The following is a 22,395-nucleotide window of genomic DNA, read 5'->3' as shown; positions in this document are numbered from 1 at the left end:
ACATCAGGAAGTTGTGACATCTGATTCCGGCTGAGACTCACAACATTGATTCATGCCCTTGTAACTTCCAGCCTGAATTATGCCAACTGCCTCTACCTCAGACTTCCTGCATTTTTGATCCATAGACCCCAGATCTTACAGAATATGGCTGCTGGGCTGATCTGGCGGGTTCCTTTCTGTCAACACATTTCACCGCATTTTTAATGCAGTTACACTAGTTCCCTGTGGCAAAAAAAAACGAATTTAAGGTGCTTACATTAGTATATAGAGTCTTGGAGGGCAAAGGCCCTCATGACCTGAGAAGCCTGCTGAGCTGGTACCAACAAGAGAAATCCTTGAGATTCATTCACCTCCAACTGATGCGTTTCACCAGGTTTGCTAAAACTCACCATGACTTACTATTCTGACTGCAATGCTTTGGAATTACTTGACAATCAAACTCTGCATGTCCAAGCAAGTTTTCAGGAAATAAATACAAATCTGGCTGGTTGACCAAAATTAGATTTGTTGTCCTGCGCACGTTCTCAGTTTCTCCTTTGGAGGTCTGGGACTCTTCTGCCGAAGCAGCTGTGCGACGTACAAATGTCATTGACTGATTGATTGATTGATTGATTGGCATTGTCCTCTTCAGGAAGGGACAACACTAAGTGGTCCAAACATGTACTGGTGTATGGCTGCACAGAGGGGGCATTTCTGGGGTAAGTGGTTGTCAAAAAAAATTGACTTGAAACCTGGAGAGGGTGAAAAGTTATGCCATCAAAGGAACTGGGGAATTTTTGACTTGTTTGATTTAATGTCGGAGACCTGAGGACGCAATAAAATTTGCAAGAACTTGTAATGTATGATTAATTTGATAATGACATAAAAGTTTTACTCTTTGGTTTTGTTTGATCATCTAATAAAACGAAAACCAAAAGTTTTTTTAAAACATAATGGGCTACGCTCCATAATGGTCATGAACCTCTCCATCAACACAGACAAATCAGGTGTATAAACCACCTGAGTGGGTTTCTTTGCCTACGAATGTGTCACCGAAAACCATGGCTTCAATTTCAACCACTAGCCATTCTCAGTACTGCAATATGGACAGAAGATGACATAGTGGTGCTTAAGAAAACCCTGTGAATGCACAAAATAAATACTATTCCCTTACACTTAAGATCCAAAGACCTATTTACAGAGAGATATGCATCTTCACAGCATAAACCTGAACAGAAATGCTTGTGAGTGGATAGCAAGAGCCTTTATGACTATGAACTACCTCTTTATGTGACATTTTCAAGAAAAAGGGCCTAAGAAGGACTAAACATAACACTAAGGCACGTTTAGAATGAAAAGATTTTGCGTTTCTAAATTCGGGGCACGTTTGTCAGCCACTGTAGTCATTTTTACTTTGAGAAGGGTTTTCTGGGAAATAAGTAATTGGGCTGCATGAAATGTCTCTGTCAGTGGCTGCTAGCAAGCAGTAAAGCCTGCAAAATCTGTAGAGTATGTGCTAAAGATCGCTAGCAGTCAGTGGGTCAGTCATCAGTTCACAAATATCCAGCCAAGCTGAATTTGCTGTAAGTAGAAATGTTTTATTTTTTTTATCTAATGGGCACATATTTAAGTTGAGGCTGGAAAGACGGTTGTTATATAAAGGGGAGTCTATGGAGTTTCCAAAAAATACTATTATCACTGAGTGACAAGAAAGCGATAAAAATAGTAGAAGACAATACGGGCCTTTTCAGTTCTTTGATGCTAAAATATCTGCTATTTCTTTCCACTTCCTAAAGGTCCCATAAATATTTCTGCTATCTAAAACTATATGTTTATGATTTTTCTGCAGCAAAAAAATAATTCTTATCAGCGCAATCATCCATCTTAGATTTGTCTGTTTTTCGGTCTCATGGAGTCATTGATATCTTGTACACTACATATATATTAGCATTACTACATATAGCACACACTCCCATATATACTCTGTGTTTGTTGTAATCTTGTATACTAAGAGGAATCCTGTTTGAAAAAACTGAGGAGGTTCACCCTAGATATAGCTTCAGTAAGCTAATGTACGAGCAGAAGCCTGTTGTAGGCAGGCACATGACTCACAGCCAGGCACACACACAGCTTATGTGAAGCCTGCACCTCCTAGCCTCTGGAAGCTACCAGTGTTCGGTAGAAGTTGGATAAAGCACATCACAGAGTTCACTTTCCAGGGTTTTCAGTTAGTTCCTCGATGCCATGGGGAAAAACAATCAATCTCATATCACTCTCTTTAGACGTCTGCCAAGTTGCAGGATTCTAAGGTGTGAATCGAAGTATCTCAGTCAATGCCCTGGATGTATGGATGGGAACATATATTCCTATTTCCCCCTCATGGAGTAAATCAAGTACCCAAATTGGAAGAGCTAGCACTCCCTGGATATACAGGTGGTGCGCAATGCCACATGCCTCAGCACCAAGGTGCATGGTACCCAGTGAGAACATATTACCTCCAAATCACTGTACACTACGTGTCTGACATGCAAGGGGAGAGCTGGAAGAAAGGCTGTTGCTACATAAGTGATACTTTACACCAATGATAGGTGGGTGTACATTTAATCACAACTAAAAATCAATCTTGACATTCTAGATAACATATACCCTATGTGTATGGGTAGTGATACTAAGGGCCACTGGAATTATGGGACTTTCCAGCCATGCCGTATTTTGCATTTTTATGATTGTCCACATAATCCATCATCTGCTGCATAATCTGTAGATTTTAACAAAAAAATTTGTTTCTAGCAGTTGATGCTCGCAGGGCACGGAAGGGTTGGGGCGGCGCGCGGAGGGGGAATAAACAATTCATTTTTTTTTTTAAAGCACTTACCTGAACACCGCGCGCCGCTCCTCTCCTCCGCCTCCTCGGCTTCATCGCTGCAGGCAGAGGCTGCCAGCCTGCCCTGCGGCCAATCCTGACACTGCTCAGACAGACTGGGAGCCTGGGCATGCTCTCTCCAGCCCGGCAACTGTGTTGCTGGGCTGGAGAGAGCCCACTGCGCATGTGTGTTTGGCCAGCCCGAGACAGCTGCCCAAACACACATGCGCTCTGAGGGGCAGTGTGCTGTGCACTACCCCTCACTGCTCATCACCCCGTGACCCCGCCCCTTTACAAGAACACAATAATAAATACAATTTATCTCGTTTTCTTGTAAAGGTTTTGCATCTGCCGCTGCTGGCGGGGGGCGGGGTGTTGACGCTACTCCACCCTAATGGAGGAGCCACCACTGGTTTCTAGCTGAAACGGATCAAAAGTTACCAAACCTCTAGTGACGTGCAGTTAAAGGCCCTTTGCAAAAGTGAACTGGTCATTATTCAGTTGCTTATTTCTATATTTGATTCTTAAACTAGTAGTAATGAGGTTAAATCTTTGCCCAGGCATCCTTATCATGTGTGAAAAATACAAAATAATGAAGTAATACTATCAAAAAAATGTGCAGTGTTATGCCACATAATTTGCATTTTCTTGTTGGATAATATAGTCAACCCTGCTGCATAATTCTAGTGGTCGTGACGATAACTTACCTTAACCTATGGCGATCGTAAAAAAAGTAAGTACTCAGCTGCTTACATCAAAATACATCAGTCATAGACCAGAGATATGATTACTGAAAGGCATATTTTGCTGTCTGCACAAAAGTGAGCCACACTGAAATATGATGCTGGTATGTGTTACAAGATCACAGCCACATGCACCGTGTTGCACAACATAGCCATCAGCAGGAGCCTGTCAATGGATCCTGTAAGTGATGACTCATGATGATGAGAACCCTCCCCTCGGTCCTCGTCCCCAGAGCAGGATGCTTTAAGAGTCACAGTGAAATGTGCACATAGGCGCCATTGCCAACAACAAATTCAAAGGAACGGCATTTCAGTTAACGTGAATAAATGAAGGTGAACGCATTTTTAAAAGATATTTTCAAGTTTATTCATAGGTAGGCAACTTGAAGACCAGGAAAAAGAGGAAAAGGCACTCACTGGCTATGTTATGAAATCATACACTTTTGCTATTCAAACATTAACCAAATTTAAATATAAATTTTAAAAAAAAGTCTCAGTTCATCATTTGTGACTCTTTTGGCATTGTTGGCTTCTAAGTAATCTGATGTGTCACAATGCCATCTCCATCATCATTGTGACTTCGTGTGTGCCTCAGCGTGCATGTCTAGGACCAATGGTGCTGGAACAATTTGGGTGGTGCTGCCAATAATGTTATATCAGTAAAGTCATAGTGAGTGTGAAAAACTCCAGCGCCACACAAAAAACAAGTGCAGCAAAGGTGCCACACCCATTCAGCAGCAGAATGGTAAGGGTGTGGTGTGTAGTTGCTGGTGCACTTTTGAGCACTGTTGTGGTAGGGCACTGTCATTTACAGACAGCACTTTTCCTGTTAAAATGGGCACTAAATGTGAAAAGACATGCAGTTTTACTGGTAAAATGTTATAGCATGCAAATGATAATGTATGGAAATCGTGTTTCAGCAAATATTTATCATTTGCGCATCACTAAGTAAAGTGTCTTGATTTGTTTTGATCCTATTAAAATCTTTTTTTTCCACCACACTTCCGAGATACAAAAAATGTGCTTAGTTCTTTCCTAATTGCTAACATATTTTGAAATATGTGTAAAGTTCGGTTATAAGTATTTAAATATTGTTGTGTTAGAAAAAATAAAACAGATATCTACAGCCTTTCCTTTCACTTCCTGTACCCCAGCAAGATTGTCATCTAGGTCACTTAGACAAAATTCTCTCACTTTGGGGTCAGGTAAATAAAAGTAAACACCAATTACCAAATTAGCAGCAATTTGGCAGAAGACATAGCCTGATGTTTTATCCTTGTCTCTGAATGCACAGCAAATGTGACAGGATAAACACACAATTTAAAGACATCTTTATTGCTCTTTCGCCATCTGAACTCCAGCATGGTTATTTTGGGGGTACTGAAGCACCCTCCGAGCCCTATTTCCAGCTCCCATGTCTGGAGCACAGTTACACTGCTGATTCCATGAAGTATCCTCACTATCACCTGTTTCTCTGCCAGCCCCATTTGCTGCATTAGATGTCTGCATCTGATCTAGTGCTTTAGAGATCTGTACAATACTTATTGCAACATCACCACTGTGGTAGATCAGTTCCACATGCGTGATTGATGTATGTCTGCACTTATTGTCACAGGCTAGGGCTAGTCTCTCAACTAAGGGCCAGATGTATCATCAAGGCATTTTGCGATTCGGAAATAGCGATTTCCAAGAAATCACTATTTCTGACTCGCAAAATGCCATGTATCACATTTGCGAATCGGTAATAGTGATTTCTTAAAAATCGCAAATGCTATTACCGAATCGCAAATTGCGATACCGGCCCCATTGGCACCTATGAGCCTGTTGGCCCATATCTGCGAATTTTTTGCATTTCCAAAATTACGATTTCTTAACCAGAAATCATAATTTTGGAAATGCAAAACCCCAGGGTGCTGGGGGCCTAAGGCCCCCTCTGCTGCACCCCAAAAACATTTTTGGGGACATGTAAGGTGCACACATGCCAAAAGGGCATGTGTGCTTTACATGTACATTTTAAAAATGCATTTTGAATGCATTTTTAAATTTTGCATATGGTTACCACCAGGTTCAACCTGGTGGTAAATAGCGATTCCTAAATGCCCAAATCGCATTTAGGAATGGCTTCATACATGTGCTAAGAAATCGCAAATAAGGAACCCTTATTTGCGATTTCTTATTTAGAGAGTCGCAATTTGCGACTCTCTATACAGGGTCGCAATTTTAAGGAATCGCTATTTTTGCGATTCCTCAAAATTGCGTTCAGAATGTCTTTCATACATTCTGAACTGGCTTTTTGCATTCGCAAACGGGCATTCGCACTGTTTGCGAATGCAAAAAACCTTGAAACATCTGGTCCTTTGTGCCCTAAGGCCAGGGGTGGGTGTCCTTGTGATTGTGGTGACAAGTTTGTAGAGGAGTATTCTGCAACAAATCTGCTAAGTTCTTTTACTGCCCGAGTTACCCCACTGAATAAAGATCACATATCTACATTGCTCTCAGGTTATTCAAAGCTTTCATCCTCTATCTGAATTTAGATGTTGCCATTCACATTTGAGCTATATCTTCAGCATGGATTGTTCAAACTATTCGAATTGTGCAAAAGTTAGTATCTGTTCCGCTGCTTCAGTTTGCCTTGGTCTTCCACTTGGCCTCAGGGACTTCCGCATCTGTGGTGGCCGGGCTCATAGTTTGCCTGGTGGTCGGCAGTCTGATGTTTCCACAGATGTTGCAGTTGTTGCACTACCATTCCTCTCTGCTGTCAAGACGAGATAAAGAACAGGGATTGGGTGTCCACAGTCAAACACTTCTACTATTGCCACCATGTTATCTTGAAATGCAGGGCATTACCATGGTTCCTGCATACGTTTGCCACCTTGTGCAAAATATGGGAAATGACACACGGACTACATTTGACATGATGCAGTGTGTCCGATTTTTAGAAATCCTGACATGGATCACATGAACTATAACAATGTTATTCTGAAATGTCTTGTGGTTGTGCTGTTAATGAACGGTGATAAGTGTAAGGGTGAGCTGTTACCTATTATGTTTCACAAGGCACTCATGAGGGCATCCTTATTTTTTTAACAGGCCCTCACCAATTTAGCTATTCCTCTAACAGTGCCTCTGTAGCGTGGGATGTTGAAAAGTTGTTAAGGCTTACCTGGTGTTGTAGTGTCAGGGACTGATGTATCAATTGAAGAAACCTCTGAGACTGCCTCTGTGAGGAAGGTGCTCTTACTCTTTCCTTCCATGGTAGTGGGTGGAGGCTACTTAAATTTTGGTTTGGGGCCACTTCATTGGTTAGTCAGGCTTTGCAAAAAGATTTGTCCTGTTGCAGTGCACCCTCCTCCACAAAAATGTCAAATTCTTAATCGTTAAATTTCCACTTGCTTCTCCTCCCAACCTTTTTGTGAATCTCCTGACTCAAAATACTGGAAGGCTATTCGTCAGTGGAGTAACATGTGCTCCTCTATCTCTGGTTCTTCGGCTGAGTTCCAGACACGCTTCCTGGGTTTGACCGACTACTGGTGTGATTTGCAAATTGTGATTCTGTATTTGTGAATTGCCAACAGTAATGCCATATGTAGATTCCACTTATCACTCACATTTTGCAAGTCACTAATATCACAAATTATGAACTGCAAAAAAAAACATTCGTACAATACACCTTAAAATCTGTGTTATGTTATAATCCTAATTTCGATGATTTATTTCAACTGTTGTACATTACTATATATTGAAAGTTGGGAGATGAGCTGGTTGGCAAAGCCAACTACCACAACACTTAAGAACAATTCTGTAGTGATCTCTGCTAGAGGGGCTTGGTCGAATGAAATCATTGAAGTCTATCCTACTAAAACTGACTGGACCAATATTAACGATTTAACACAAAACAAAAGTGAAACTCTTCCTGAGTTCATTGATTGATTGAAGGGTGTATTTGCCTGTCATTCGGATATTTTGAATTCTAATGAAACCATACTCAAGAAGTAGTGGGACATACTTGTGTTCAGGGATTACTACCAAAGGTGGAGGAGACGTTGAGAACTAAATGTGGGGTTGGCAAAACAAAAATATATCTGAACTGGTTTCTGTAGCAAATCATTGTGTGGGTGTTTAAGAATGAAGAAGAAAAAGGCACTGAATCTATACTAATTTCATTACAAATACAATTGATTCAATAAACAATTACAGTGAGAGACTGAGGAGGTCAGGGTGGACTAGGTGGTTAAAAGGCAGGGCCAGACCAGGGAGAGCGCAAGAGGAGACTGCTCTGTGGTAACTCCTCCTGCTTCAGTAGTGGTCAGTTGGGACATTAGAAATAAGATTGCCCAAATCTATCCCATGTCTCCTGTGATCAGCGCAAGAAACCGGAATTTCCTCCTCCTACTCAAAACAGGTACCGACCATTTTAGAACAGACCAAGGGAACCAACTGCTTTGCACATCATGATTCCTAAACACCATAAAGCAGTGCATGCACAATGTCTCATCAACAGAAATCCTACTCCATACATTGTTAGTAGCCAATCTTCTTTGAAAACCACAGAGTTTCTTTCTCTTCCTCTCTTTGGCAAAATGATTGGCTCAGTAAGTATTTCAAATACGCATCTTTCTCACCCTTTTACCAATGTCTGTGGCCTGATTACAGACCAACACACTTTCCTTTTTGAACCCTATATGTCTGGAAAACCTGCTTGGGACTGGCCTTCTGTATGTACTGAACTATACTATGTACTGCACTTGTTATGGAGTTTATTTTGATATTCTAGTTCAAAACGTAAATGCTGCTTTGGCTGTGTTGTGTGAAAATAAATCTTGTTCTAAGGTAAATGATGTTTTAAATGCTTCAAACTATGTCAGATGCTTTAGCATAAGGTGATATTTAACTACAGACCTGTGGAGATTCCATTGAACCTAATAAACAAGTTCCCTGTATACCGCAATATCCGTTACACACTGAAGAAGGCGGATTCTGCCCAGTTAGTGTTGCTCCGCTAAAAAAATAAAATGTTTTAAACCCCACTTTTATTATCAATAATATTAATTTGACCCATCAGGAAGCTGGATAAAGAAACATGTTCTTTTGTGCAAGTTTGGCACGCCATTCCTGCAGTAACCATATCCAGTTTTTCTGTTGTGCGGAACCCAGATATTATTCTGTTTATATACCGCTATAGCTATATGGTTCCCTGATACTGATTTGTAGTCTGCCTTCTTCAATACCAATAACGCCAGTTCCTTTCCCTACTCTCCTTTGGCAACTCCCAAATTACGGAGACATCCCCCATCGAAGTATAGTGCCACCTTCTATCTTTTCCCAAGCACTTAAGAAAAATGTAGGCACCTGGGTTTTTCAAGGTGGGTCTAACCTGGTCCATTATTCTGATGATGTACTAGTTGCCTCTGAATTCTTGGATCAGTGCAAACGTGACTCCCCGTACCTGCTCAGTGAACTGGCTACACTGTCACAAAGCCTCTCTGTAAAATTTAAAAATGTGTTTACTCTATGTTTGATTTTTAAGTCATGACACCTCTGCTTGAGAAATACACTGGCCTGATGATCACATGGCTGGGTATTGCCATCAGTAGATTTTGGATTATGCTACTATGAAACCAGCTTCAGCTGCCTGTCTTGTAGAATTGTCTGAGAACACTAAGCTAGGGCCACTTCTCACTGTAGATGTACCTCAAGCTATGGTCACACTGCTGTTAACCATTAAAACACAGTACTTTTCAATGTCCAGATTGTCTAGCTATGAAATCATGTTACTCTCCTCCACTCACATTACCTTGGCAAGATGCTCTGTGGTGAATCCAGCTTCAATGTTTCCAACTTCTCTCAGTGGGTAATAACTCACAACTACCTATGTACCACTGAACACCTTATGAACCCCTGCATACACCCCTGCTTAACTGTGATGGTTCTTGTCTGAAAAATTATGAAGGAATATTAGTTGCCAAATATGCTGTTTACACTGTAAATTAATTTGTGAGAGTAGATTTATTCTGCCAAAGTAGCTAAATTGATTGCTCTTACCTGTACTTTTGCCAGACAGAAAGCAGTCAGTGTATCAATAATTTGAAGTATGCATTTGGTGTTGCCCACAACTATGGGTGCCATAGTTCCACACATCTGCAGATACCCCTATTGAAACTGAGCCTATCTAAAAGGGTTGCTTGATGTCCTCCAACTGCCACGCTGTTAAGTGTGCAGCCCACCAATTCGATCTAGATGAAGTGTCTAAGTGAAATTCTTTTGATCACAGTGCTGCTATATCCCCTGACTCTGGTGTGATCATGTATGAGTTCCAAACTGTCGAACCCCTTACGCCCACCCTATAGGGTCTTGCAGACTTACAGGAACACCACCTGTGTTACCTTTGAATACCTGACTTGGTCTTTCCCCAACCAAGATCCCTTGCCATCTGCTATCCATTTAGCAAAAGCCTTCCACGAAATAATTTGCAAAGAATAAAATGGCAAAATGTTCATAGGACACAGCGAAATTGTGACCATAGCTAAACAAACTGCACAAATCTTTTTCTACTTCGGACTCAAGTTGAGATCCAAAGAATAACTTTGCCGTCTTGTGTACTGTACACCCAAAGTGGCATTTTTTTAAATCAAAATGGAACCTACTCTATTTGTGGTAAATGGGCCTATGTTGGGAAAACCAAATCCAGTGATCCTGGATATGTTGTGGCTGCCATCAAACATATTGCCATATACCCTCCTGTCTTACTTAGGAGAAAGAAAAAAGAGCTATCTCAGAAACTGAACAATTCTATGCAATGTACACTTTTTTCACAGTCCTTCAATTTGATCAGAATTGGAGCAGCACAGCCAGTCTCCATGTCCCTAATGCAATTCATGCCTCCCCTGGGTACACAGCTTCCTCTAAAAGACAAAGATGAACATATTTTCGTGGCTCACACGGCCAGCAGATAAACTCATACTCTGGCATTTGAGGATCTCAACCAGCCCTTCTGAACTGGTGCAGGGCTTTATATTTTTGGGGGATACAATCAGGTTTGAGCATGGCTTGCTCAAGGGTTCAGTTTGGTATCTTGGTAATAAATGTCCCATAGTATTCTCCAAATCCTGTTTCCATGATGGTGGTTGCTATCCCATAATATAATGAGGGATTATAGATTTTACTCACATGCAGTCCAGTCTCTGGTGAGCAACTCATTTTACAATCATGTAGAGCACTAGCAGGGGGCTCAAGATGTGTCACCTACATATGTCATATAGGGGGTCATTCCGACCCCGGCGGGCGGCGGGCGCCGCCCGCTGGGCGGAAACCGCCCAAACACCGCCCCGCGGTCAAATGACCGCGGGGAGCATTCTAACTTTCCCGCTGGGCCGGCGGGCGACCTTCAAAAGATCGCCCGCCGGCCCAGCGGGAAAGCCCCAGCAAAGATGAAGCCGGCTCCGAATGGAGCCGGCGGATTTGCTGGGGTGCGACGGGTGCAGTTGCACCCGTCGCGATTTTCAGTGTCTGCTTTGCAGACACTGAAAATCTTAATGGGGCCCTGTTAGGGGGCCCCTGTAGTGCCCATGCCAGTGGCATGGACACTGCAGGGGCCCCCAGGGGCCCCACGACACCCGTTCCCGCCAGCCTCTTCCTGGCGGTGTAAACCGCCAGAAACAGGCTGGCGGAAAGGGGGTCGGAATCCGCCGCCATGGAGGATTCCCTGGGGCAGGGGAAAACCGGCGGGAAACCGCCGGTTCCCCTTTTCTGACCGCGGCTTTACTGCTGCGGTCAGATTGGCCCAAGAAGCACCGCCAGCCTGTTGGCGGTGCTTCCTCTGCCCTCTGCCCTGGCGGTTACAAACCGCCAGGGTCAGAATGAGGGCCATAATGTGTATATCAGAAATAATTAAATCAGGGCAACCTAGTGCTACTGTGCCAGCGATTTTCTAACTTACATTAACGATGGTGGCTACATTTGCTTCTTGTAAAAGCAATCTGACATGAAATGCTGATATTGTGTCCACTGTGATCACCTCAATCTTTTGAGCCTCCAAGAGAAGTCAGATTATGTGACTTTAGAAAACATTCACAGAGAAAAAAAAAGGAAATGTAAAATACCATGAAAGGTGATGAAAAATGTGAAAGCAGGTCAATGGGAGTAATGTTGGTATTTTGAAGGGTCAAGGAGGGTGCCCCCCTCGAGTGCATTGAAAGGTGCAGGGGTGTGTAATTCATTAAAATATCTACTTGCCCATGGGACAGGCTGCTTCATAAATCTACTTGTCCTGTAACAAAATCCATTTGTCCCTTTGGTGCCATGTAGTGTGGTGACAAATTATGACAGAAATGTCATTAGGGATCTGATAATAGTCTCTCTGATTATGTCTGGGTTCATACTATAGTATGGTTTGAATACTAGCAAATCCTTATTTTGCCACCTTTCCACAAATGTACATACTGGGGCTGTAAGTAGCAGTAAGCAGTAGTTTCAGGGTTGGAATACCCTTTTGAGTCTGTGCAAGCCTACAAATTTGCTTGTTTTAGGGGTTTTTGCCAGCTCTTCTCTAATATTTTCCCATACTAAGAAAGCTTGGAAATGTTATTCCTAACAGTTGGGAAAAAAAGTAATTGGAGGGAAAGTGAAATTGTACACGCTCAATAGATATTTGCATGAGCAAATCTACACATACATAGTTGCTTGAGCTAAAATGCAGTTCAAAAATTGTTTTAAGAAATTTAATTTTCCTGGCACTAATGCAAGAATGTATACAATGGGTGCACTTTTGGGACTTCCTTTAATAATTGGGCCTCTAATTAGGAATTGCATTAACCAAGATCTTTTGTTTCTATTAAAATTGTCTCTGTCCACTATGGCTGGCTTCACTATGAGTGACAGCATTGTGAGGTTTCACAAGGAGCATATTGGCACACACAGAGGAGTGTTGGTCAATGCCAGGTACTACTGTGGCAATGTGTGCTTTTTGAGACCATAAATGTGTATGCTTTTTACTAATGTTTGTTATAGTAGTGAGGGCCAAGCAGCACCCACAACAATAAGGTTTTTAAAAAACCATGTCAAAATATAACACCCATTGACAAAAGCAAAAGACTGGCGACCAAGGTTTAACCTACTAGCTTTGCCAATGCTTGTTTATTTTCACGTTTCCCATAATATTGTTGAAACTGGTAAAACGAATTTTGGATATATTGTTTGGAAATACTAGTATGCATCAACACATTTCATTAAATGATACTGCACCGAAATGGTACCTAAAATGTCACAGTAGCTTAGCAAAACTTTTCTTTCCTAGTTGCATTTTTTAAATGAACGTTTTGATTTTGAAAGCAAAGAATCCTCAATATTGCTCCCAAGCTTCTGCCAACATTTGCATCTAATTAAAGAGCATTCTGGGTGCACTATACGTAGCCTCATATTGTTAAGCTTTGTAAATGTGTGTACACATTTTTATACTGAAGTAGCGCAGTCCGAGCTTACATCATTTCCTTAGTCCACTCATCCTAATAATAAAGGCTTTGCATTAATGAACCATAAATACAAGTTCGAATAGCATCAACATATGGACACAAATGTTAACCTTAATGTAGACAATGCCCTTCCCTTATCCATAATGTGGTACTATAAAATGGCAGACTTTGTTTGTGCTGCAGGTGGTTGGACCTATTTGTCCCAAGGACAAAATCAATATGAAAACTAGTTGCCCTTAACCCCAAACAATATGTCCCAGGTGTAGTGCTACAGGAATTCCACATCCCTGAAGGTGTTCCTTGCTCTAACTGCAATACCCACTTGATGACACTGAAAAAAGCATCTTGTGTAAAGTTGAGTCTGTTCCTTTATGTTTACTGCATTAGTATTGCTCATTCCCAACTTTTATATGGTCCTGAAGTGCTTTTTATACCAGAAGTCTGATTGTAAGGACCCAGAGAATCCAATATTGGTAAAACAGGTGAGGCTAAGTTAGGTTAGGTTAATAGAAAGCTGAATTGCGTGCTATCTCGCAAGACTCCTCCCACTATATTATTAAAACCCTGATTGAAAAAAGATCATGATTTATGACTAATGCACAATTCTTCTCCTTACTTCCATCCTGTGGATCCCCTACTCACCCCATCCATAACCTACATCAAATTGCATGCCAATTGCTAGGTTTCTATTATGTATTTCGGTGAATTGCTCACATCTCATACCAGAGACCATAACTCCTCCTTTATCTAAGACTAGCTAATCCATATGCTTGCAACCAGTCAATACTCTGTTATCCTCTATCCCGTCTACTCTTCCCACCAATCATTTTCACAAACATGCTTAGCCCCTACTAATAAAGACATCCACTTTCCACTCTTTATTATCACCACAAGGAAAGAGGGGCAAATACAGGAATAGTTTAATTGACAGCACAAGACAAAATCCAATAACCTTTGGATTAACTACTAACCATGGGTTCCTTAGTATCATGCTCCTCTCCATAAAGTGCTTTACTGCCTTGTCTGGTACTAATCGCAATATAAATACAATGGTGCAGCGTTAGCCCCTGTGTTAATATTTGTACAACTCTATATCTGCCACTCGTGTGATCTCGCAGAGCTCTGGGCTGTCTGAAGAGTGCTCCTCCTCGCAGGGCTAGGTTCCACCCGGACTAGAGTCTGTTGAGACCACAATTGAAAGAGCCTTAATGGATAAGGCCCCACTTGGCACGGACTCTAGTATTTGTGCTCCGAGGTATGCTGTATACCCCCTCAAAGAGTTCTCAGATCTCAAGCAAGAGAAGAGCAGCGGTGCCAAAGATAAAGTGGACCTTTTGAACAGGAATCCCCTTCCACGAGAAACCCGAGTCTCAGATCAGCTGACGCCATTTAGAAGGCGTACAAAGAGGAGGTTGTTATACTAAGAAAGTTTTGTTTAGATGGATTTTACTGCAGGGAATATGGTTTTCCTCTCCCTGACATTAAGCGCTGTAGCCTTTGGCATATTGTAAATATGCCAAACGTGGCAAATGCGCCTCAATCACGTATTCTCCATTCTATTGTGTTAAACCTAATGAAGAGCTTCGACATCCTTTGGGCTTAAGACGTGCTCTATTAAGAGCTATAAGTAAGTAAATAAATAAATATGGACAGACCGTTATTTGGGTTGATTTAACGACACGTTCTCCCCGTGCCTATCTATTTATATACACGCTGCCCAAAAAGTCAGAGAGGAAATCCCACACGTTACCCACTAAGCTGGTACAAACCATGAACAGAAACGTTTTTAAGCGCCAACATTTGGTAGAATGGGAAATACCACAGAAGGAAAAGGGGTGCATGTAACATGGCGAATACTTGAAAACAACTGAAAATGAGCGGAAAGAACATGTTCCGTGAAGGCCCCAGATTGTGAGACCATCTTCCAAACAGGAGCACCCCAAGGGCATAGGGGGCGACAAAGGGCTATTGGCGTATCCGTGCGGAGACTAAGAGGGGTCAGAGCTCCCCGTGACCTGTGGCCGCTTCGGGGGCTCCGGCCTCCTCCTGAGACGGAAGGAAGCCGGCCGGGTGGAGGCGATGGGGACGGGTGACTCACAGCCCTGCTGCCGCCTCAGCTGAGGCGGGGGACGTGGGCCGCACTGTAATTAAGGCAGAAGAGTTATCAGCTGTGCTGCAACTGTCTGGCAGTTCCCACTGTGCTCAGAGGGAGAGGGAGCGGGAGCGACCCTTCGTCTGTGAGCTCTCCTCAGCCGGAGGCACCGGTTACCACTTCCACTGCAGACCCCAAGCTGATTGCAACCTGATGTGGGGGTGTACGGTGGCAGCTCGACCCTCCCTGCCAAGCCCCCATCCACTTCCAGAAAAACATCTGCCCGCTTCCCTCCCCCCTACTTCTGGTGTCATCATATCCGCTTCTTCTGGGGACATCAAAGGAGGCTCATCGGAGCAGATTTAGGAATAAGACACACTCATGATGTAGTATCCCTTTACAAGGCTTTAACATGGACGCCACAGGTCCGAATCGCCGGATGCCCAGTCAGTCTTCCATCCTATAGACCATTAAACGATTTGTTGACGTTTGCAGGTAAAATGTGGCACCAAAACCACTGGGTGATATACCATGGTATTGGGTTGCTTTTTATGCTCAATTATTATTGCTACAGTTGTAATTCATGGGGCAATAATGCGCAAAACTGTTTTTACACTATTTTTATGCGCACGGTTTCCCATGCCACACGTTCATACCCCTGCAGGTAAAGTCCCATCTGGTCATACCTGAAGGAAATTGCTTGCATAAACCTCACCAGTGAGCATATTGCGAGTTGCCTGGAGCGTTAACTCTGGAGGGATACTGCTCCAGGCCATTTTGTGTAATTGGGTGTTAATGTACCCGGGTTACTGAATCCAGAAATTCCAGGCCCTATTTCCACCAGATGTGGATCTGCACCTAGTGAAACTACAGTGTGTGTCTGTGGGCAGAGATCAGGGCTTTAAGTTAGATGAAAAGAGTTTGGAGGGGTGTCTCAAAAAAGGTTGTGGCTTAAGAAGTGTAATTAGGTATTTTTTCCAAGAGGCGTGGTCTGTGTAATCAAGAGAGTGGCTTAAAACATATAAACTAAAATCCTGTGCTTCCCTTCGCGTGCTACTTGACTACTATTTTGGGACCTCTATAGGCTTTCTGTTATTGCATCCAGACATATCAAAAGGTAACAAACATACACCTAAAACAAGCCAAATGGTAACCTTTGTTAATGCTTACCAGTATACAATAAATAAAGAAATAATGGTGAGTGGTCTTTGGAGTATTTCAACCATTCCTGTTCTTTCTTCACGCAACCTTCTTCTCCAGTCTTTTGGTTTGACACCCCCTTTTTCTCCTGATATTTTTCCGAAACCCTCTATCTGCATATCCCACACTTCATCTCTTTCCTCTTCACCATCCTTTTTTCTCTCTCTCCTGCACATACTACATTGCATCTACTTCACTTCACCATCCCAACACACCATGCACCCACTCACCTGTAAGCACTGCATTTTCTTTTACTTTCACCATGTCGCTGTTTTGACAGCTTTGTACCTTCTTGCATTTTCAGATAGAATCACAATTGATGCACTGGACCATTGCTCTGTACACTCTGCAGAGACAGCAATGAATGGTTGAACATGTATTCTGAACCCCTTTATGATACATTGCAAGGGACTGTGAGAAATGTTCACTGCCTTTGGCCTTGTAGTAAGAGCTCTCAGTTGTGGCCTGTTATAAGTATCAGCCCAAAACCTGATCTTACCCAGATACCTTGATGAAATTCTTTTCATGGTAAGCATGAGTACAATATTACAAGAGTAATATGTTGCATGAAAAAAACACTACAGAAACACAAAGGGCCAGATGTACGACCCAGAGATTTGCGACTCACAATTTTGCGACTCATTTGCGAGTCACAAATTGCGAGTCGCAAAACCATATGTACAACAGTGTACCTCACACTGTTTGCGATTCCCAGTGGGGTCGCAAATGACCTACCTCATTAATATTCATGAGGTGGGTCGCAATTTGCAACACCATTGGGAAAGGCTACACTCACAGGGATGGTGGCCTGCTGGGGACAGCAGACCACCATGTCTTTGATAGCTTTTAAATAAAGCAGTTTTTAAAAAAAAATGCAGCCCGTTTTCCTTAAAGGGAAACGGGATGCATTCCAAAAATAAAAATGAAAAGTTCTCTTTTCATTTTTTCAGAGCAGGCAGTGGTCCATAGGACCACTGCCTGCTCTGAAGAAATACTTTTGCTACCATTCAAAAAGGGAAAGGGGTCCCCTGGGCACCCCTTCACGTTTGCGAATGGGTTAGCACCATTTTGAAACTGGTGCTAACTGCAATAGTTTTGTGACTGCAATCACGGTCACAAAATATTCATACATCGCACTCCGACTCACAATTAGGAAAGAAACGCCACTTCCCACCCCTTTCTAATTTCGACTCACAACCCTATTTTGCAATTCGGGAGATAGATTACCGAATCGCAAAATTTGGTCTGTACATCTCAAAATGCTTTTTTCTTGTCGTAAACTGCCAAATTCTGCGAATCGACCGTTTGAGACAAGAAAAAAGCTTTATACACCTGGCCCAAAATGAGGGACAAAGCAAGTACTTACAGGGACCGCAAGAGTAAGTAAAATGTGAAATGTAATCAGGAACACAACTGCTGACAGAGATTACCTTAATGCTATCACTATTTGGAAATGGACCAGCGTTTACGCATTTAAAGTTAATGGCATCAATATATAGGTCCCAGGGAAGACCTGCTTCAATGTCAATTTTTATTACTGCCGGGCATGAGACCCGACGGTTCTGTCCCACTTAAAGGCCAAGACAGAGGCACAGCCCACTCCTTTCCAACCCCTGCAGCACATCAGGGGCCGCAAATATTGTTCCCCTGGCACTGCTCTGCCTTGCTGTGACCTGCCCACTCCCACTCCCACCCCTCCCACCAACCAAAGTAACTCCCACCCCTATTTACTACCTGTTCAAATCTCATATAACGGGCATTTTGTAATGATGCCCAATTTCTGCTCACAATGACGTGCCAAAAGTGATAAAAATGGGTAAAACATTTTGCACCCGATTTTTCTCTTTGCGTACCATGAGTCTCTAATTGGGCTAATAAAAATGAACATTTGCTGTTGGTGTCTGGAAACGTTTTTGGTGGAGAAGGTGTTTCTTATGAGTAGCTTTATGTCGTGAACAAAAATCTGATCTAAGCATGATTATGTATTTGTGGCAAAGGTAGTAATGTGTGCAGCCTCTCGTCCTTCTAGTTCCCTCTCTCTTTCCCTGGCGCAGGCCTATTAAACATTTCCCTTTCAACAAAAGACTCTTATCAAGTGAGGGAAAGATCACAAAAGTATTCACATACTACATGTACAGGACCTCTTATGAAGTCATCATAGCTAATCCATTTAATTTGTGTCCTGATCAAAGTGAGAATGGGTTTTCAGATTAAACTATACCAAAAGAAAACACAACACCTATCCAAGCACTAAGGCCCTCATTATGACCTTGGCGGGCGGCAGATCTGACCACCAGGTGGCCGCCAATGCGCCCGCTCTCCCGCCGCAGTCATTATGAGATCCCCGCTGGGCCGGCGGAGGAAACCTAGTTTCTGCCCGCCGGCCCAGCGTGGATCTCGGCCGCAACACAGGAGCCGGCTCCAAATGGAGCCGGCGGTGTTGCGGCCGTGCGACGGTGCAGTAGCACCCGTCGCGCTTTTCACTGTCTGTTATGCAGACAGTGAAAAGCTGCATGGGGCCCTGTCAGGGGGCCCGTGCACTGCCCATGCCAGCCCCCAGGGGCCCACGACTCCCCGTACCGCCAGCCTTTTCCTGGCGGTTCTAACCGCCAGGAAAAGGCTGGCGGTCGGGGACTCGTAATCCCCTGGGCAGCGCTGCAAGCAGTGCTGCCCAGCTGGATTATCACCGCCGGGGCAAATGTGGTGGGAAACCGCCGGCCCCGGCGGTGCGACCGCCGTGCATCCGCCGCGGTCATAATTCCCGGGATTGCACCACCAGCCTGTTGGCGGTGCAATCGCCACAACAGCCCTGGCGGTCTTTGACCACCAGGGTTGTAATGACCCCCTAAGTGTGGATAAGACGCGGAAACGTGCTGACGTTAGTAACTTCATGTAAATTAGGTTTGACCCTGATGCCTGTAAACCAAAGCCAGCCAATGCCCTGACCCACAAAACATGTATGTTACATTGGCTATGCCCAATTGGCATAGGCTAACTTACCTGTAAGTCCCTAGTATATGGTACTAAAGGCCTCTAAGTTAGAGAGACGGAATTACAAAAGTAAAACAATTCTCCTAGCCAACAACTGCAGACTGGAAGGGTAGGTCTGAACTGCTAGTCCAACTTTGCCATTTAAAGCTATGGCAAAGTTAACTGTCCCCCTGAAACATGTGTAAGTCATCCCTATGGCCAGCCTACCAAGCCCTAAAGCAGGGTGCACCGTATTGCATGGGCATGTATTTTACGTATTATGTCAGTAACAATGTGCAATTGTTGTTTCTACTTTGGAAAGACTTGATCGCCCGGTTGGCAAGTGCAGAGTTACATGCTGACCCCTCAACTGTGCTAACTCCTGAATGGTGCAACTCCAATGTATCAAACAACTTGTTATGTTAAGCCCAACTTGGTTCTCAAGTCAAAATAATGTTACAGTGTGCAACTTTTACAAAATTGACACTTTGTTGCTTTCAGTCTCCTGTGACATTAATGGTTGCACAAGGAGCTTGAACCAGAGACAGCTTCCTGCTCTCCTGGGGAGACGTGCTACAGAGAAAGGAAACAATAGGAGCATGCACTGAAGAGGTGTTACCTTGCTCCTGCAGAAGGCCAAACAGGTGTTGGCCCAAAGGGCAAGCTTCAAAGCTGAAGCTGCCTTTGTAGAGCAAATGAGGAACTCTTGTGAGGGGGCAGCCGCCTTTGTTTAGACTAGCTGGCACCCAGGGAAGAGAGGGGAAACCTGTTGTCAAACTGGTTTCTCACAGGAGCATGTAGCCCCCTTGGTAGCCACTTCTCTGGGTTGGGCTTGGGAGCTCAGGACACCAACAGAGGAGTCTGCCATGTTGGGAGTGGGGCAGAATGGTGCCAGATAGCACACTTCCCAGAAAGTGGTCATGAGGGGGAAGGGAATCTTGTTGCCCATTCGCTACCAACGGCATCCTACCCGAAGGGCACTTTCTTATTATAAATAGGGCAACCCTGGCACCCAGACTTCAGATCTCATCTGAACTGGAAGAATAATCAAAGAAGGACTTCCTTGCTACACCACGGAACTGGCAAAGAAAGACTGAACCGGCGTGGACTCCACCTGCTGGACTTACTGGCTAGCAAAAGAGAGGGACTGTGTCTGTTGTGTCCAGCATGAGGAAAATCGTCTCCAGAGCCACGCCAAAGAAAAGAGACTCCAAGGGTCAGTTAGCTGAGCTCATGTTCAGAGCACAAGGCCACAACAGCTGAGAAGCTTGCTGGTGCAAGCTGGAAGCCCAAAATCTTCAGACAACCTCTGTGCATCATTGTAGACCAGGATCCAATGCTCAAAGTTGCACCTGTGTTTACTGAGCACAGGAGAGTCATCAGAGTGCAGCTTGGTCTCCCTGAGTTTTTGCCTAGAGAAGGATTTGACTGACCACGATGCCAGGCAACTGGTAGTCCAGTAGTGACTGGACTTCTACCAGCACGGAGAGGACTTTGAGGGACGTTGACCCTTTGACCAGGACTGCCTCACCCCCTTCGTGCACTGGGGAGAAGACTCAGGAAGACCCCTCGTTAAGTGCATCACATCACATCCACAGCATCCTTGAACATCTTCAGCATATTTCATCCCTTGCATCAGAACCACTTCAAAAGGAATCCATTGTAAAGGCAACAGACTGCTTAACCTGTTAAGGTGACTTATTCTGAGGACCTTGCTGGTTTATCTGACTGGCTCTCTACTAGATTTGGTCACCTAAACTGACTCTAAGTGACCGCAATACAACTGTTCAATCTTTTTCAACATTTCTAAATGCCAAATTCATTGAATTTGCCAATGCTTGTTTGAGGTTGAGTAAAATGCTTTGATTTATTATACCTTGTAAATTCTATATTTCTGGAACCCTAAGATGGATCTTTTTTATTCTGGTGTCTAAAAATACATAAAAATACTGTCTATTTTTATAACTTGGTGTTGAATGTTTTTGGTGTCTTGTGGATTCTTCAGTTGCTTGGTGGTGTTTAAATACTTCATACTTGTTCTTTAGTATAAGCCTTGCTGCTCAAAGCCAAAGCTACTCAGGGTTGAGCTGAAAGTTTGACAAACAAAACCTACTGGTCCTTAAGGGGTTGCTACATGTATTTCACGGTGAAGTTGTACGTCAGGCCACTCACCTGGAGAACTTGTCAGAGACAATATTGGACCCTATTCTCTCCCAACACAACAGCCGACCAAAGAATGATAACCTCAAATAAGGCAATGTCCTAGGAGGGAAGGGGGTTGGGTCAAAATAATAAAAGAAACAAAGACTCGCGCCCTCTGAGTGGTATCCAGCTTGCTATCCTGCTCGGGAATGCCCCAAGTGTCTTTCTCTTTCGGGGTGTGCAGGAGAGTCAACTAAAGGGAAGGAACATACACACTATGAGGGTCATTCTGACCCTGGCGGGCGGCGGACGCCGCCCGCCTGGCGGGAACCGCCATATGGACGCTCTGCGGTCAGAAGACCGCAGAGGCCATTTCGACTTTCCCGCTGGGCCGGCGGGCGACCGCCAAAAGAGCGCCCGCCGGCCCAGCGGGAAAGGCCCTGCAACATTGAAGCCGGCTCCGAATGGAGCCGGCGGTGTTGCAGGGGTGCGACGGGTGCAGTTGCACCCGTCGCGATTTTCACTGTCTGCAATGCAGACAGTGAAAATCTCTCTGGGGCCCTGTTAGGGGTCCCCTGCACTGCCCATGCCAGTGGCATGGGCAGTGCAGGGGTCCCCAGGGGCCCCACAACACCCGTTCCCGCCATCCTGTTCCTGGCGGTAAAAACCGCCAGGAACAGGATGGCGGGAAGGTGGTCGGAATCCCCATGGCGGCGCTGCAAGCAGCGCCGCCATTGAGGATTCTCCCAGCCAGGGGAAATCCGGCGGGAAACCGCCGGACCCGGCTGGGCGACCGCGGCTTTATAGCCGCGGTCGGAATTGCAAAGGAAGCACCGCCAGCCTGTTGGTGGTGCTTCCGTGGTCGTCGACCCTGGCGGTCGATGACCGCCAGGGTCAGAATGACCCCCTATATTCGCATTGGCATGCATTAACATAGTT

The 22,395-nt window shown here is 44.1% G+C and overlaps 1 long non-coding RNA gene across 1 annotated transcript in view; it reads right to left on the bottom strand.

Moving 5' to 3' along the window:
* Positions 1–5,495: 5,495 nt before the first annotated feature.
* LOC138301900 (uncharacterized) overlaps positions 5,496–22,395 on the bottom strand; it is a 41,519-nt gene continuing 24,619 nt past the window's right edge. The window contains exons 2-3 of the long non-coding RNA XR_011205148.1: positions 16,575–16,690; positions 5,496–6,340 (exon numbers count right to left, since the gene is read on the bottom strand). This is a non-coding gene — a long non-coding RNA (uncharacterized lncRNA). The remainder of the gene's footprint in view (positions 6,341–16,574; positions 16,691–22,395) is intronic.

This window comes from Pleurodeles waltl, chromosome 6 (genome assembly GCF_031143425.1).
Source record: "Pleurodeles waltl isolate 20211129_DDA chromosome 6, aPleWal1.hap1.20221129, whole genome shotgun sequence".
Classification (NCBI taxonomy): Eukaryota; Metazoa; Chordata; class Amphibia; order Caudata; family Salamandridae; genus Pleurodeles; species Pleurodeles waltl.
Note: the sequence above shows the minus strand (reverse complement) of the source record. Positions and strands in the feature narration are given on the sequence as shown.